The sequence below is a fragment of the Nicotiana attenuata genome, chromosome 3, assembly GCF_001879085.1.
Source record: "Nicotiana attenuata strain UT chromosome 3, NIATTr2, whole genome shotgun sequence".
Lineage (NCBI taxonomy): Eukaryota > Viridiplantae > Streptophyta > Magnoliopsida > Solanales > Solanaceae > Nicotiana > Nicotiana attenuata.
This window is the reverse complement of record NC_031991.1, coordinates 65283019-65300434: the sequence shown is the minus strand read 5'-3', so window position 1 is coordinate 65300434 and position 17416 is coordinate 65283019.

Here is a 17416-nt window from a genome sequence, read left to right as displayed (position 1 = left end):
ATCTTTCGCAAATGCGACACGGTCCTTCGCAAATGCGAAGTTGACCGGATTGCTTCATGGTCGCAAATGTGATATGTTATTCGCATTTGCGAAGATAGCAGGCCATGAAGGAGTTCGCAATTGCGAACCCCGGTCGCAATTGCGACATCTGCGACCTGCAAATTCATGACATAGCCGAAAATCTTTCATTTTTCAAACTCTTTCAAAACATAAACTCTGTTGGGCGATTTTCCAAAGAAAAGTTCTTCTCCAAATCGATTGTAAGTCGTTTCTAACTCGTTTTCTTCAATCTTTATCATCTTTTCACATGATTTCAACTCAAAATCAAGAATTTTCACGGGGAAAATTGGGTGTTTTGGGTAGAACCTAGGTTTTTCAAATTTTGGGGATTTGGACCTCGATTTGAGGTCCGATTTCAAAACAAATTATATATTTGAGTTCGTGGGTGAATGGGTAATCGGGTTTTGGTTCGAACCTCGGGTTTTGACCATGTGGGCCCGGGTCGATTTTTAACTTTTTGGGAAAAACTTTAGAAAATCTATTTTCATGCATTAGAATTGATTCATTTAGCATTTATTGATATAGTTAAGTAACTTGTGGATTGATACGAGCAAATTGGTGGTGGAATCAAGAGGTAAAGCGATAGTTGAGGCTTGAATTGTGTTTGTGGCATCGAGGTAAGCGTTTGGTCTAACCTTAGCTTGAGGGATTAGGAGTTGTGTCGTATTTGCTATGTGTTAGTTATGGATTACGACGTATAGGCATGGTGACGAGTATCTATACGTCGGTGTCAAGCATGCCCGTGAGTCTAGTATTGTAATTGTTTTGACTCCGTTGTGATTTATCCATGTCTAATATGATGATTATCATTGTTGGTTCCCTTTCCGGGATGTTATTGTTTGTGATATTGTCTCCCTTGCCGGGATGTTGCTGTTATACTCTTGTTCCCTTGCCGGGATGTTGTTGTTATATTATTTTTCCCTTGCCAGGATGTTGTTGTATTATTATTCCCTTGCCGGGATTCTTCTACGACTGGTGTTGATATATGAAATGGGAGTGGGTTGCACGCCTGTAACGGTAATATATGAAATGGGAGCGGGTTGCACGCCTGCAACGGTAATATATAAAATGGGAGCGGGTTGCACGCCTGCAATGGCAATATATGAAATGGGAGCGGGTTGCACGCCTGCAACGGTAATATATGCAATGGGAGTGGGTTGCACGCCTGCAACGAGATATGTGAAATGAGAGCGGGTTGCACACCTGCAACGAGAAAGAAATGAAAGTGAATACTGTGTTTGTTTTCCTCATTATTGTTGGCAACTAAATTATGGTTTCTTTACATTCCTCTTTAGTATTTTGTTGTTATATGATACTCCCCGTAGCATGCCTTCCCCTCCCCATCTTTAACTGTGAATATCTACTTTTATTTTCCGTTGTATATGATTTAACTGTACAAATTTATTTGGTAGTCTGGTCCTAGCCTCGTCACTACTTCGCCGAGGTTAGGCTAGGCACTTACCAGTATATGGGGTCGATTATGCTGATACTATACTGCATTGTGTGCAGATACTGATACCGGAGCATTTGGACCGCAGTGAGGGTGATGTCTTCAGTCCACTCAGGCGACCCGAGGTAGTCCTGCAGGCTTCCGCAGGCCTTGGCATCTCCTTCTATCTTTCTCTACTGTTTCTTCTATGTATTTTTGAGACAGTTTGTATTTATTCTTCGGACCATTTATTTGTAGTACTCTTAGACAGTCTGTGAAATTGTGACTCCAAATTCTGGGTAGTATTGTACTTCAGATTATGTAGCAATGTTTGGTTAAACCATTAAGTTATCGTCTTCCGCATTTATGGTTATTTAATTTATTCCGTTGTTTAATCACTTATTACTTTGAATTGCTGAACATGCTTAATAAAAAGGGTAATGAATTTATAATACTAGGCGCCATCACGACTCCCGAGGGTGGAAAATCCGGGTCGTGACATAAGTCTAGATGGAAGTCAAAAAAACACAAAGGCAAGAAAGTATCTTGTAAAGTATTGCGATATTTTCCAATCAAACCAAGGCTTCAGAGATTGTACATGGCAAGAGAGACAGCAAAAAACATGAGGGTACAACGATAAAATGTTGATGACGCTGTCTTGCGGCATCCGCCTGACTTCATAACGTGGAAATCCTTTGATGAGCGATATCTCACCTTTTCAGCTGAATTAAGAAATGTTCGATTAGATTTAGCAAGTGACGGGTTCCAACCTTTTGGGAACATGTGTGCCAATAATAGTATTTGGCTAGTCGTACTAGCAACATATAATTTGCCGCCATGAGATTGCATTAAGGATCCATATTTCATGATGACACTTTTTATTCCAGGCCCTAAGTGTCTAGGCAATGATATAGATGTATACTTGCAACCAATGATTGAAGAGTTGAAAGAATTATGGGATGGAGTCGAAACTTATGATTCATATTCAAAATCTAAGTTTATGATGCGTACGACTGTAATGTGGACGATTAATGACTTTCCTAGATATGGGAAACTTTCAGGATGGTCAACAAAAGGCAAGCTTGTATGTCTTTGTTGCCATAAAGACGCACAATCGGCTTCTTTACGTAGTAAGTTGTGTTATATGAGTCATCGTCGCTTCCTTTCAATGGAGCATCCATGGCGCCGAAATAGGAGAAAATTTGATGGGAAGGTAGAAAAGAGGGTTTCACCTATTCCTTTAACATGGATGAAGCACTTATGCAATTACAAGGCTTGGGCAATGTGAGTTTGGGAAGGGAAAAAAGCGAAAATGTGACTTTCCCAAAAGTTCTTACAATTGGAGGAAGAAAAGTATATTTTTTCAATTGCCTTATTGGAGTACTCTTTTGTTACGACATAACCTTGATGTGATGCACATAGAGAGAAATATGTCAGACAATATAATATCAACTTTGATAAATATGGTTGGAAAGATAAAGGACACATTAAAAAGTAGATATGACTTGGTGGACATTGGTATTAGGCAAGAATTGCATCCAATTGAGGATGGGGACAATGTATCGTTACTGGCAGCATGTTATGCATTGTCCTTAGAAGAGAAGTTGAAGTTATGCAGGTTCCTAATGCTTTTTCATCAAATATTTCAAGGTGTGTAAACATATTAGAGAAAAAGATCTGTGGATTAAAAAGTCATGATCACCATGTATTATTGCAGGACATTCTCCCAGTTGCAATACGTCGTTTATTGCATAAAGAAGTGGGTGAACCAATTATAGAGCTTGGCAAAATTTTCAAATATCTATGTTCTAATTCCTTGACAATCGAAGGTCTTGACATCTTGGAGGATGAATGTGCATGCACATTAGCAAACTTGAAATTATTTTCCCACCGGCATTCTTTGATGCCATGGTTCATTTGCCAATTCACTTGGCAAGAAAGGCAAAGCATGGTGGACCAGCTCAATTTCGATGGATGTACTTTTTAAGAGGTAATATATTATATAATTTTAATGCCATAATCTTAATGACACATTATATTAATGAGTTATTTGAATATAGGTATTTGCGAGCACAAAAGTCATATGTTTGCAATAATTCTCATCCATAAGGTTCAATTGCCGAAGGTTATTTGGCAGAGGAAAGTCTCACCATTTGCTCAAGATACTTAAAGAATATGTCAACCAAGTTCAACAAACCGTCCAGGGAATGACGATGGATCTATGTCAAATGGAAAGATGTCTATCTTCAAAAAAAGTGGGCAAAAAAAGTGTTTCAGAAGGCACCATGCTATCTCATGATGAGTTCAAACAAGAATGTATGTATGTGTTTCAAATATTGAAGAGGTTTTGTCATTCATGGAGTAAGTATAATATTAATTTCATGATAGTCTCACGTTGAAATGTTTCAACAACATTATCTAAACTGACTCCATTGTCAAAATATAGGGAATATCAGGGGGAGATTGAAAGACAAGGTTCAATGAGTGATGGGATGCATAACAGTGGGTTTCTTGATTGGTTTCGTGCACATGTAGGTGTCTAGTTAAGTAATATTTTTAATATTAGTGTAATTTTCCGACGACGTTATTAGTTACAACGATGTTGTTTGGCTTTGTAGGTCTTTGTACTAGCTGCACAAGGGCGCGCAAATGAGGAGCTCGTAAGCTTAGCTGTTCGTCCTGCACCAATGGTGCATCAATATTCAAGATTTGTGGTGAATGGATTCATATTCCATACAATAGATCTTGAGTTGAGAAGAAAAACATAAAATAGTGGAGTACTTGTGAGAGGAGATGATTCAGACTCTAATAAGGAGTATTATGGTGTATTAGAGGAGAATTACGAGTTATGCTATATAGAAAATAGGAAAGTTTACCTATTCAAGTGTCAGTGGTGGGATGTGGCTCGCTTGGGAAGGGATATAAGATTGATAAATATGGCTTCACAAGTGCGAATACTCATTGTGCCTTGAACACAAATGAGCCATTTGTGTTGGCATCTCAGTCTGAACATGTCTTTTACTTGGACGACATGGTTGTTAAAGATTGGCTTGTAATTGAAAAAACAAATCCTCGCGGCCTTTTCAATATGCCCGAAGATGATAATTGTGTAGAAGTTGACGATGAAGCATTGCTGAATGAAGAAGCTTATCAACAAGAGAAGTTGAATTGAACATTTTGCGTACCAATGACCATGAAAATGATATCGATTTTTCTTTACATAGGAATGATGTTGAACCACAAAGTATTAACAACAATCATACAAGAAAACAAGCACAGACAACTATGCATGATGAGGAAGAGAATTTTATTAATGACAATCTTATAGATATATCTGAGGTTGAAGAAGATGGGGATTTTATTAATGACAATCATATAGACATATTCGAGGGTGAAGAAAGCGAAGAAGATTGGATTGATGATAATGATGGATAAGATACTGATGATGCTCTTGAAGACTGAGTAGCAAGATAATATAGATGTCTACTTTTTGTTCTAAAAGTTCTCCGTATTTTGTTCCTTAATAACATGAAAATGAAATTAATTCATTATGCTTGCAACTTTTAATTTCATAACTAGATTATATATTAAGTCTTTGTGAAATGTTACTTGCCTTCAATATGCACTAAGCATCATTATATTTTTCATGTATAACGAAAAGTTTTTACTCATAATCGTTCTTCTATTCTTACTGATGTTTTTCTACATCATGCAGGATGGTCCAAATGACAGGACGAGGTAAAGGTCGAAGTGGAACTGGTCGTGGACGTGGCCATTTTCAAGGACATGGTAATTTTGGAGCGACGTCTTAGCCACAAGTACAACCAATAAGGAATACTGCAGCATCTTAGGAAAATCAAATAATCCCAGTCAAGAACCTCTAGAGAGAGGACAAGTATCAAGTAACCATTGGCAGAGACCTTCTCTAGAGACAGTATCGTCAAGGAATCTGGACAGAAGTGTGCTTCCCTCTCCTGAAGTTGTAAATGGTGCGGGTTAGTTTTTGTTTTACTAATTCTCTTTACTTATTGCAAAATATAATATTGGTGTATATTGAGTATTCAGTTAATACTCTTACTCTTAACATGACTGCACCTGTGTAGATTGATCACGTCTACTATTTTTTCTTTGTAGTTTCTTCTAGCAGTAAAAAGAGAGGCAGAGGGAAATATAAATTCAAAACTGTAGATAAAAAAACATAGTATGGCGGAAAAATTAAAGTTATAATTCTAGCTTATATTGATAGAGCAGTAGGTCCTGGGGCTAGAGATATTATTTATTATTGTGGTTTGATCATGAGGAGCACTATCTCGTTCCGTGATAGGAATTGGCAAAAGACTGTTTCAAAATATGGAGAAACAATGTGGTTGAAGGTCACGGTAAAATTATTTTTAATACTGTATTTGTCACGACCCCAGTTCACCCTCCGTGAACTATCGCGATGGCACCTAGTCTCTACGACTAGCTAAGCTTAACAAATTGCGGAAAAAGAAACAACAGAATAAAACTAGCCAAAAACTGCGGAATAACATAATGAAACATTTAGCACGTGTACGCACTCGTCACCTCACGTACACGGCATTCATATAACAACAATACCAAATCCTAGGGGGAATGTCCCCCACACAAGGTTAGACAAGTCACTTACCTTGAACCGGCTCAATATCAACCCGAAACCACGCTCTTGCCATGAGTATCCGACTCCAAATGGCCCAAATCTATTGAAAGTAGTTGCATAATATAAATAACACTTCAAGTAACTAATTCAACTAATAAATTCTAAGCTAATACGCGAAATTAGGAAAAATTACCAAAATGCCCCCAGGCCCACGTCTCGGAATCGAGTAAAATTTACAAATTCGGAATCCTCACACTCTCACGAGTTCAGTCATACCAAAAGTACAAAAATCGAACCTCAATGGTCCCTCAAATCACCACTCAAAACTCTCCAATTAACCAAGCCTTAACCCCCAATTTACCACTGATTGTCCTTCAAATTTCATGCTTTAAATGATAAAATCACCATAATAATGAGCTTAGGAACCAAGGACCTTACCTCAATGAATCCCTCTGAAAATCTCCCTTGAAATTTGCTCCGAAAAGCTCCACCCCGAATTGAATATTGAAAAAATGACCAAAATCGCGAAGGAAGTCTTTTATACTTTCTGACCCTGGCTTTTCGCACCTGCGGTACCGCATCTGCGGCCAAAGCACCGCATATGCGGTTTTCACTTAAAAGCCCATTTCTGCATATGCGACAAAACGCCTGCACCTGCGCTATCGCAGGTGCGCTCCAGTAGCCGCTTCTGCGGTTCCAGCCTTTCTTCCTTTTAGCCGCATCTGCGGCTTCCCTTTCGCTTCTGCGGGCTCGCACCTGCGGTCCCCAAACCACAAGTGCGGTTATGACAGCAAACTCAGCAGCTTCAGCTGCAAATTCCCAACTCCAAACTTCCTATTAACCATCTGAAACCACCCTGAGGCCCCCGGGACCTCAACAAAAGGAACGAACAAGTCATATACCACTATCCAAACTTATACAAATCTTCAAAACACCTCAAACAACATCGAATCAACCAAATAACATCGGATTCAAGCCTAAGGTTCCAAGAATCTTCTGAATTCCGCTTTTGATCAAAAAGTCTATCAAACCTCGTCCGAATGACCTAAAATTTTGCAAACACGTCCCAAATTACACAACGGACCTACTCTAACTTCCGAAATTCCATTCCGACCCTGATATCAAAATCTCACTACCGAACCGGAAACTTAAAAAATTCAAATTTCGGTATTTCATGCCTAATTAAGCTACGGACCTCCAAAATACAATCCGAACACGCTCCTAAACCCAAAATCACCCAACGGAGCTAACGGAACCAACGGAATTCCATTCCGAGGCCGTCTTCACACTTCTCCAACTACGGTCCAAATTCTAAAGCATAAACTCTCATTTAGGGACTGTGTCCCGAAACTCTCCGGAACTCCAAATAAATCCTCCGGGCAACTCACAATAGCAGAAACAAACACGGAAAAAGCAGTTAATAGGGGATCGGGGTGTAAATTCTTAAAACGACCGGTCGGGTCGTTATAGTATTGACTTCTGGTTGGATCTATTATTTTTGTGGTTTGAATATCAAATATAATTGTACATGTATGTTCAGGATAAATTGATATTCTTGGTGGCATGCGAGAGCATGTGTTTCAAGCATTTGTTATCCACACTATGCAATGGCTTTTCAGAGCTTGGAAAGCCCGACCGAGCATTCGCTACTCTTGCCATGTTGCTAAAGGAAACATATTGTCTCATCGACCTAAAGATGTTGAGCTAGAGGACTGGAAATACTTATTAGAGTATTTTGGAAGTCCAGAATTTAAGGTAACTTAATAACAGTGTTTGGTTCACTGCCCTTTGAATAATGGTTTCTTAATCATTAACTTAATGCAGGTTGTAAGCGAGAGAAATACAAAGAATAGGGAAAAGCAGATAACTATGCATGCTTGTGGTACAAGGTCTTTTGCAGAAGTAGAGGAATCAACAGTGAAATATATTTATGTTCATGTTATTATTTAAACATATTTGTTAATACATTCATATTTTGATTCGGTATTATTTTCCTATTGAACTATAATTTAGAAAAATCCTGCCACTAGAGAAAAGAAACCACCAGATAGAGTTTGGGAGATCCAATATACACGTAAAAATGATAGAGGAGAAAGAGGTGGGTGGATCCACAATCCTAACAAATTCGTGTAATATTATTAAATCAATACCTTACTATCTTTTACTCCTTTTTATTAATTTTAGTGTAAATAGCTATGCGTAATTGCAGTGCCCGATCCAGGAACTTGTGGCTCAGCAACAATCTGAAGAGATCGAGGATCCCATGACTAGAGATGAGATTTTATCTTCTGTTCTTGGTGAAAGGACAGGTTATATTCGTGGTAAAGGGTATGGAAAGAAGCCTCCAAAAAAGAGTGACACGCAAGCGGAAAACATAGAGGCTAGTGTGTCTTCTGCAATAGAAATTGTGCATCAAGAGATGCAAGCTGAAATGGATCGAAAGTTGCAAGAAGAACGAGAACAAATGGCTCCGGAATTGAAAAGGAACATGGAGCAAGAGTTACAAAGAATGTTTGAAGAGAAGCTTGAACATGTGAATCTGGAAGTAGACAACAGGATCAGTCTAGAAGTAGCCTAGAAGATCCAAGAGCAACTGGGTGCTTTCATGACCAGAATGCAACAGGTAATTTACTGTTAATGTTTTTATACTCTTCCCGTAACGACCCGACCGGTCGTTTTGAGCTTTTGCACTTTGCTCGCTAGTTCTCGGGCATGACTAGCCTCGTGTGTTGTATTATAACTTATGTAAATCGTCGGTTTTGGTTTTCAGAATAATCGGAATAGATTTGGAAGAACAGTTCTCAGTTTGAAGCTTAAAATTTGAAAGGTTTGATCGAGTTTTGACTTGTTAGTATATGATCTCGGATTGGATTGTTTATGATTTGGTTAGCTCCGTTAGGTGATTTGGGACTTGGGAGCGTGACCGGAATATATTTTAGAGGTCCGTGGAAGGTTTAGGCTTGAATTGGCGGAATTGGAATTTTGGCGTTTTCTGGTTGGTAGGTGAGATTTTGATATAGGGGTCGGAATGGAATTCCGGAAATATGAGTAGGTCCGTTGTGTCATCTGTGATGTGTGTGCAAGATTTCAGGTCATTCGGACGAGGTTTGATAGACTTTTTGATCGAAGGCGGAAATTTGAAGTTCTTGGAATTCTTAGGCTTGAATTCGGTGATGATTTGGTGTTTCGATGTTGTTTGAGGTGTTTTGAAGATTGGTATAAGTTTGGATAGTGGTATATAACTTCTTGTGCTTTTGGTTGAGGTCCCGGGGGCCTCGGGGTGATTTCGGATGGTTGACGGAAGATTTTGGAGTTGAGTTTGGCAGCTGAACTTTACTGCTGATGTCATAACCACACCTGCGGTTGGGAGGCCGCAGGTGCGATGCCCGCAGAAGCGGAAGGCAAACCGCAGATGCGGCGAAGAGGGAGGTCAGGCGAAGAGAGTAGAAGGCGCAGATGCGGGAGGTGTGCCGCACCTGCGGGCCCGCAGATGCAGAGTCTGGGTCGCAGGTGCGTAAGGGGGGACTTAAGTGGAAAACTGCAGAAGCGGTGCGCTCGACCGCAGATGCGGTAGCGCACAAGCGGAATTCCGCATCGGCCGAATTATCGCCACTTCTCTCTCTTGCCTTGGCTGAAATATCTCCGCCTTTATTTAAATCTTGAATCGGCTGAAATATCGCCGCCTTTCATTTACGTCTCGCATCGGCTGAAAGATTGCCACCTTCTGCATTTTCATGGGCTGAAGCATCGCCAAATTGGCCAAAGGCGTCATTGTTCGGAGGCACCATTTTCATAGCCCGAGAACACCATGCCATAGCCCGAGGACCCCACTTTTATCTTTCGCATATCATTATTAAAAGGCATCATGGTTCGGAGGCATCATCCTCATGGCCCGAGAACATCATTTCATAGCCTGCGAATCCTTCATTATACGCTTCATGGCCCAGGACGTCATCCTAATCGTCCGAAGACAGCATTCATGGTCCAATGGGAACTTGCATCACGTTTAAATTTATGCACAATACATGTTGGTATTATTCATTTGCAGGTACCCCGGCTATCAACAGCCATCTCAGCAGGAGCGATCCCGCTCCAGTTCCCGTATTCTATCAGGCTTCAACCACCTTTCTCAATCTAAACATCACGTCCGTTCTTTTCAAAAACCTCCATCGACATATTCCGCCAATGGACCCTGAACTACATATGGCCTGATTCCTGTAAGACCAGGTATATGTAGGCAGCTCGGGAACCGGAGCTCGGTCAAAACTTTCCAAATTGTTTCTTTCAGTCAAAAATTGGCCACCATATCTTTACCCGACAACTCAATCATCGTTCTCGAGTAAAGAGGGGCAGCTGTTGATACCCAATTTTTTCCTATGTATTTTTCAAACTCAAAAATACTTTCAAAATAGCATGTGTATGCATATATAAGCATGCCCACGAGTTTTGGTACTCTTCCCAAATTTTAAGATTTTTTAAAATTAATTTATTGTCTATTTTGACGATGCAAAATCCAATAAATAGTCACAAATTATCATTTTGGTGAATAATTTATTTCCATCCTCATATTTACACCAAAGTATAATTAAGGTGATTTTTTGCATATTTTTTATAAATTTATTTGATAGTTTTTTAAGCTAAATGGAATAAAATTGCAATTATAGCCTACGTTACGATTAATAGCGTTTTATGACTATAAAATTATTCCCAGTATTTTTAGATTAATTTTTATATATTATTAACTAGTTCAATGCTTTTAATTTGTTTTTTTAATCACTTTAACTATTTTATAAAAAATTAAAAGGGGAGAAATTGGTTATTTAACGCATAGCCCATTATCATTTCAATTTTAGCCCAAAATTAAACCCCAATTGCGCCTAAATTAAACGACCCAATTTCATTTTTTAACCCGACCCCTTGACCCAATTTATAAGCCCGTCCGGTTTTCTTTAAATCCTGGTTGTTGATCATTTTGATGAACGACCATAATTCATTCTTTCCTTTTTTAATCTCCTAATCCCCTAACCCTAATTCATTTACCCAAAGACAGCCGCCCTCGTCTCCCAAATCCTCTCTAGCCCTCTCCGAAACCCTAACCCTATTCCACAGATCCCCGTCTCATTCCCATCGGAATCCATGGCAATACTGGCCATGGGTGGCCTGTGCTCGCTCTCCCTCACCACTAACTTAAGCTATTCGAAGATAGGAGGCCTGACTTCCATGGTCTCCTTTAGATCTGTCTCGGATCTACAAGATCCATGGCCTCCCCGGCCATTTTTTGGCATGTTCAAAGCAATATGAGTCTCTCCGACTCAGGATCCGACTTTCCTCAAGACCTTCTCATCCTAGGGTCTTCTCTGCCATTCTTAAACCTTCTAAGGTTCTTCACTCGTCTATTTCTTTCATATCTGTGACGTGTTTGGTCTTTAATAGACGTTTTTAGGGTTTTCCCCAAATTTCCTTTTCAAAATTGTTCAAATCCGATTTTTTAGGTTTCTGGAAAAAGCTTCTACATGTTTTCTAACTCTTTTGCTCTCTCCTATGTGTGTTTATGCTCGCTTGTTTATTTCTTATTATGTTCAAGATTGTTCTCTTATTTCTTTCCTGATTTTGCAAGATTCTTTTCTGTTCTTTGCTCACATGCTAACTTTGGTCATTGCTCCTCACTCTTTGCTATGTATGTTAAGTTCGTGCTTTGATTTTGTTTCACTTCACTAAGTTTCGGTGATATTCCTGCTCAGCATGTTCTTGCCTACCTTTTGTCTTGAAACTCGTAGTTTCTCTTGCTTCTGTTTGTATGTCTGCCTCTCTCAACGACTTTGAATGATTTCTCACCATGATTCTATTTGAAACCCTAAAATATAGGGGTTTTTCTTTGGGTAGATGGCACTAGGGTTTCACTTTGGAACCCTAGGTTTCCAGACTCAGGGTGAGCCTGTAGTCAAATTCGGAATCCTACTTGCCTGTGATTCTAAAATTTTTCATTGTTAAGCTTTTCTTTTGTTTGAACGGTATTCTTTATATATGAGGAAAAACTTCCCTTTCAAAAGATTTCACCCAGGATTGATCATGCTAGTGATTCAGCATTGATTTCTTCCGATTGAATCTCTTTCACTCTACTGGCTGTTTATTTTGATCCTTTTGTGTAAAAATCCTAGGCTTGTGATGTTTTCCTTAAATACTTGGTCTTGTGTATCTCTTCTGTGATTGTGTACCAACGTTTGAATTATTCTTTCCTTAATTACCAACTATGTACTTGACCCTATTTGTGCACTACATGATTTCCTTACCTTAATCAAGCCTTAGTAAACTGATTTCCATCTCGATTAGCCGTTTGACCTAGACCCCTTAATTAAAGGAGTCTAGTTGTCTTAATTGATACTAATTGATTGGTTTCTATGTTTGTGCACTCTTTGCCTGCCTTACGTGTTTTCAAAAAAACTATATAAGGACCTAGTCCTCCCTCTTTCTATCATCAGTCAATTCTCTCATAATCAGAAACATACGAAAATACACCACTCACACACTGAACTCACTTTTCGAGCAATACTGTTTTTCTTATCCTGCTTTACTTGAGATCTTTTGGAACTACTGTTTGCAATTCGGCTTTTTCAAGGCTACTTTTGCTTACTTATTTTCTTTGAAACTGGTACGTCCTTTGTCTAAATATTCTGCTTCACCCCCTATGTGTTTAGTTTACACCTTCAGGCTTCTTGTTTACTTTATTTCTTACATGCTGTAATTTGTGCTTCATATCTCTTTTCTTTGCTTTTGTTTCTGTCATGGATCCCTATCCCTATTCCCTTCTATGTGCTGAGTTAAGGTCTTGGCCTGACAGTATCCTAATTACTGCCCAGGCCATGACTTGATCCACAATGGATCCTAACTCTCAATGTTTGGCTAGCAGGCTGGTCAGGGGTGTGTCCCAATTGCTGGGCATGACCACCAGCCTGCCATGTCTCTCCCTGATTCCCTTCCCCCTATGCACTTACACTTACTCTTAGATTCTAAGTTCCGCCCCTCTCTTATGAGCCTTGCTTTGGGACCCTGAGTTCCCTCTGAACTTGGACATCTGAGAGCTGGCCTTTCCATACCGCACTATGCTCTTGATTCTGAAATGTTTTTGGGGTGTAAGCACTGCCCGGAGTCCCTTTGAGACTCTTGGAAACTTTGACACACTCCAAATATGAGAAAGTCTTTTGGAAATCTGATCTTGGAAGTTGGTTTATCTCATATTGTTGGACTTTGAGTCTGAATTAGGCTAATTAGATGTAGCTGTAACCGCTGATGTAATTTTTTTTACTTTCTTTTTGATCCATTCGGTCTGTAATAACTTTGTAATAACTATTGGGGATGGATAGTGAAAAGGGATGGGGGAATGAATGCATGTAAAGGGTAGAAAGCATGCCTATAGGATCTTTTATAATTCTGCATCTTCTGCGCTTAAAAAGCATGCCTATAGGATCTTCTAAAATTTCTGCATTTCTGCATGTAGAAAACCTGCCTATAGGCCATTCACAATTTCTGCACTTCTGCATTTAGAAAACATGCCTATAAGTTTTTTTACGCTTCTGCATTTCCGCATTTTAGAGATCATGCCAATAGGTTCTGCATATAAAATCATGCCTTAAGTTTTTCTGCATGTGCACACCATTAGGCAAACAATCTTAGGCTTAATAATAACCAATTCATTCTAGATATCAGGTCTATAGACTCTTGCATTTATACAACTGTTTTAAAACCAATGACGCTTAGAGATCATGCCTATAGGAGCAAATTAACTGAATCAGTTTGCGTTTTGAATCTAGAATCAGTCATAAATCTGGAGATCTTTGTTGATAAAACCAGCAAACCTCCTCCTTAAAATCAGTATACTCCTACATTGTTAGATATCCTGCCTATAAGTTTCACCTAGGCAAACTAGTAGGTAATTGATTAACTGTATCAGTTTTGATAACTACATCTAGTCAAGGCTAATTCGGACTCCTCATTTGAGAAATATGTGATGAATCAGCCTATCCTACGCCTTAATTTAATTAAAGACCTAACCAGTATCTGGAGTCATGCTATGTATTTGCATTTAAGTGAGGAGGCCTGTCTGAGCCCTAATTGTTGTTTTGTCTCCCCCCTATTTTGACTATATGTTTTTGATTTGTCGCCTAGATTTTTATCCTTCTTGAACTCTGAAAAGCCCCAATTCCCTTCCCTTTAGGACTAGTAGTTCCAATGCCTCCGGAACTGATAGGATCAGGACGGGTAATAGCATGCAATAAGTAACGATACCATTCCGCGCTTTAATACCTTAACGAGGTGGGAAGGGTAGACATGGAGATGATGATCACGCGATAACACCATGCGTACGATTGGATACCGGTGTTGTGTGGATGATCCATGTATTTTACAAACCTAGGACCCCCTTCCTTTATGTAATTATTTTAGATTGACAATTTTCAGTTCTTTAAAATTCTGCATTTTGTTTCTGTCATTAAAATTTCCCCTTTAATTTTTGCATTGTCCTCTTCTTCTAAATAAAATTTTCTGCTCACCCACTTCTGTATCTGATTTTTTATATTCATTATTTGTTCCCTTTTCTTTGCACTTAGACATTCTTTCAAATAACTAGGAAATCACCTATTCAAAATTTCAGCATGCTTAGTAACAATTATACATATCTACTCGAGGTCCTTATGTGAAATTGTCTTGTATGCTTACTTGCTTTAAAGTCACAATTGTAGCATGGCAGGGAACCACACTACTGGATCTTGAGGGGTGCCTAACACCTTCCCCTCGAGATAATTTCTAGCCCTTACCCAAACTCTGGTTTTCCAACTCAAACCCTTCTTAGTGTCCTAGTGCACTTAATCATTAGGTGGCGACTCTTCAAACTCCAAAACCCAATTCCCAAAAGGGAAAGGAGTTCTCCGCCCAAATGTCGTAAACCCGATTTCGCCTTTTAAAAGGAAAAGGGGGCATCAACGGCATGGCGACTCTGCTGAGGACTTCTTTAGGCTTTAACCATTTCATGTTATTTGTGACTTTATTGCTTCTTTATTTCTTTTATTTAATGTCTTTATCTCTTTTCTTCTACGAAACTGACTTGGCTCTTTATTTTCTTTTCTTTAAATGCTTTTACCACTTTCCTTCAATACTGTTGTAATCACCACAATTATTGTAATCATTATTTTTATGAATGTGCAAATGCGTGACAACTTGTTTCATTCTTGTAATTGCATCTTCAACATCATATTCAACTCGTGCCAAATAAATACCATAGCAACGCTTATAATGAGTGGTTGCGCCCTTCCGATATTATCACCCCCTAAATTTGGCAAAGGCGTATTTGCGATAAAACCAGTCGATCAGCGGTGCAGTCGATGGTTCCGTGCCTTTTCCTCTTGAGTAGTCCGCTCAAGGGTTCCGGTCTAAGACCCCATAGAAACCTTACTCTGTTCAATTGTGCATGCATCATTGTCAAACCTAGTTGAGTCAGTTATGTTGTCCGCATAATGTATCTTTAAGATAGCCTTGTCCAAAGTCCACTGGGTTTCCTTGGAACCCAAATGGAAATTACCACGTCTGTGCATTTATTTGGAGAACTAAATGCTGCTTATGCCAATTATTGATATTTAAATAGTCGAGTCCGGCGGGGGTAAGGGCCTAACACATTGTTTTGCAGAAAATGAGGCACGAAGTCCCCAGATTCGGCATGGTAACCACCATTCACCCAAGGTTGCTAAGCTGATGGGAAGACCTTCACTCCAGTGATCAGACTCTCGCCCGCAAATATTTGGGAAATTTGCCTTCTCTTTTGGAAATTCAACCCGACAACAAAATCGTAAAGGCTGCAACTTTATGCTGGGATAGCGACAGATCAGTGTTTCGCTTCTGGGACCTTGAAATGACACCTTTGCTCGAGGAAATAGAAGGGTTAGCCGATATTCCTTGGGAGACTCCGGGTTTGCTTATGCCAAAAAATCGCAAGGGTAGGGGTTTCCTCAAGATGATGGGACTAAAGAAAAACCCAGACTTGGCCTGTTTGAACGACTCTTACACTCCTTTCGACTATCTGTACGAGAGGTACGGCCATAGAAAGTCCTACCGCACTTACACAGATGAATCTGCCCTCACCTCATTGGGGCATATCCACATAAGGGTCTTCGTCTTTATGTTCTGCTTTTTGGGGATGATAGTATTTCCTATAAAGAAGGCTAGGATCCATACCAGACTAGCCATGGTCACCAAGATACTAATGGAAGGGATTGGCGGGCAGCCTTTTAGCATAGTACCTATGATTGTTGCTGAGATATACCGAGACCTGGAAAACTGTCAACAAGGGGCCAATCACTTTGAGGGTTGTAACTTACTACTCCAACTTTGGCTCATGGAGCACCTCCAAAAGGGTGAATATCGGCAAGAGATTTTGCGTAGAGACTGGGATGATCATATCGCCTTCCATCAGCCAAGGCGAATGAACTATATGCCTAACATGTTTGCTCAACCAGAAGATGCTAAAGGGTGGGTAGAGTTGTTTGAATATCTGAAGGAAGACAAAGTGCAGTGGATGTTCGAATGGTTCCCTACTGAAGAGTTCATCGTCCGATCTCGGGACGCACCATTTCTTATACTCATTGATTTGAGAGGAACTTATCCCTATGTCCCTCTCTGAGTCATGAGACAGGCAGGAAGAAAGCAAGTCATACCAAAGGTCGACAAGATGCGTCACTTAAAGGCCGACTTCCAAGACGACGATAGCCCATAAAAGTGTCAAGCTCAACACATGTGGCACTGCAAAATCATCCTGGGAAGGGATTCCATAGAACCAGACAGATACCACACTGGTTATACCCCATACTATCCAAGTTGGTTGGAAGACGATCATGGTGGGTTGGGACAACCCGGGTCATTCGAGGTCATAGGGTCATCGATGAAAAGGTTGAAGTACAGGTTAAGTACAACCAATTGCGGAAGAGGATTCGAGAGTGCGAAGCGAACATCGGGAAATCTAAGAAGCACATCAGAAGTTGATTGAAGAATGGAAGGATATGGCTATCAGCGCCAACAAACGTCTGAACTATTTGGAGCGGGGCATAGTGGAGCTAGAAAAGAAGTTTCTAAAGAGAGTTGAAGATTGCCGGGTTGCTGAAGGAAATGAAGGCGGACACTTGGCTAGAGCTTATTTGCTGCTGGGACTGCGTGAGCTGGTGAAGCTGTTCGATGGAGCTAAAGATGCCGAGTCTGGGGAAGGTCCTTCTGGGACCAAGTAGTTAGGAGTCTTTTCTTTTGCTTTAAAATGTAAGGCCAATGGCCAT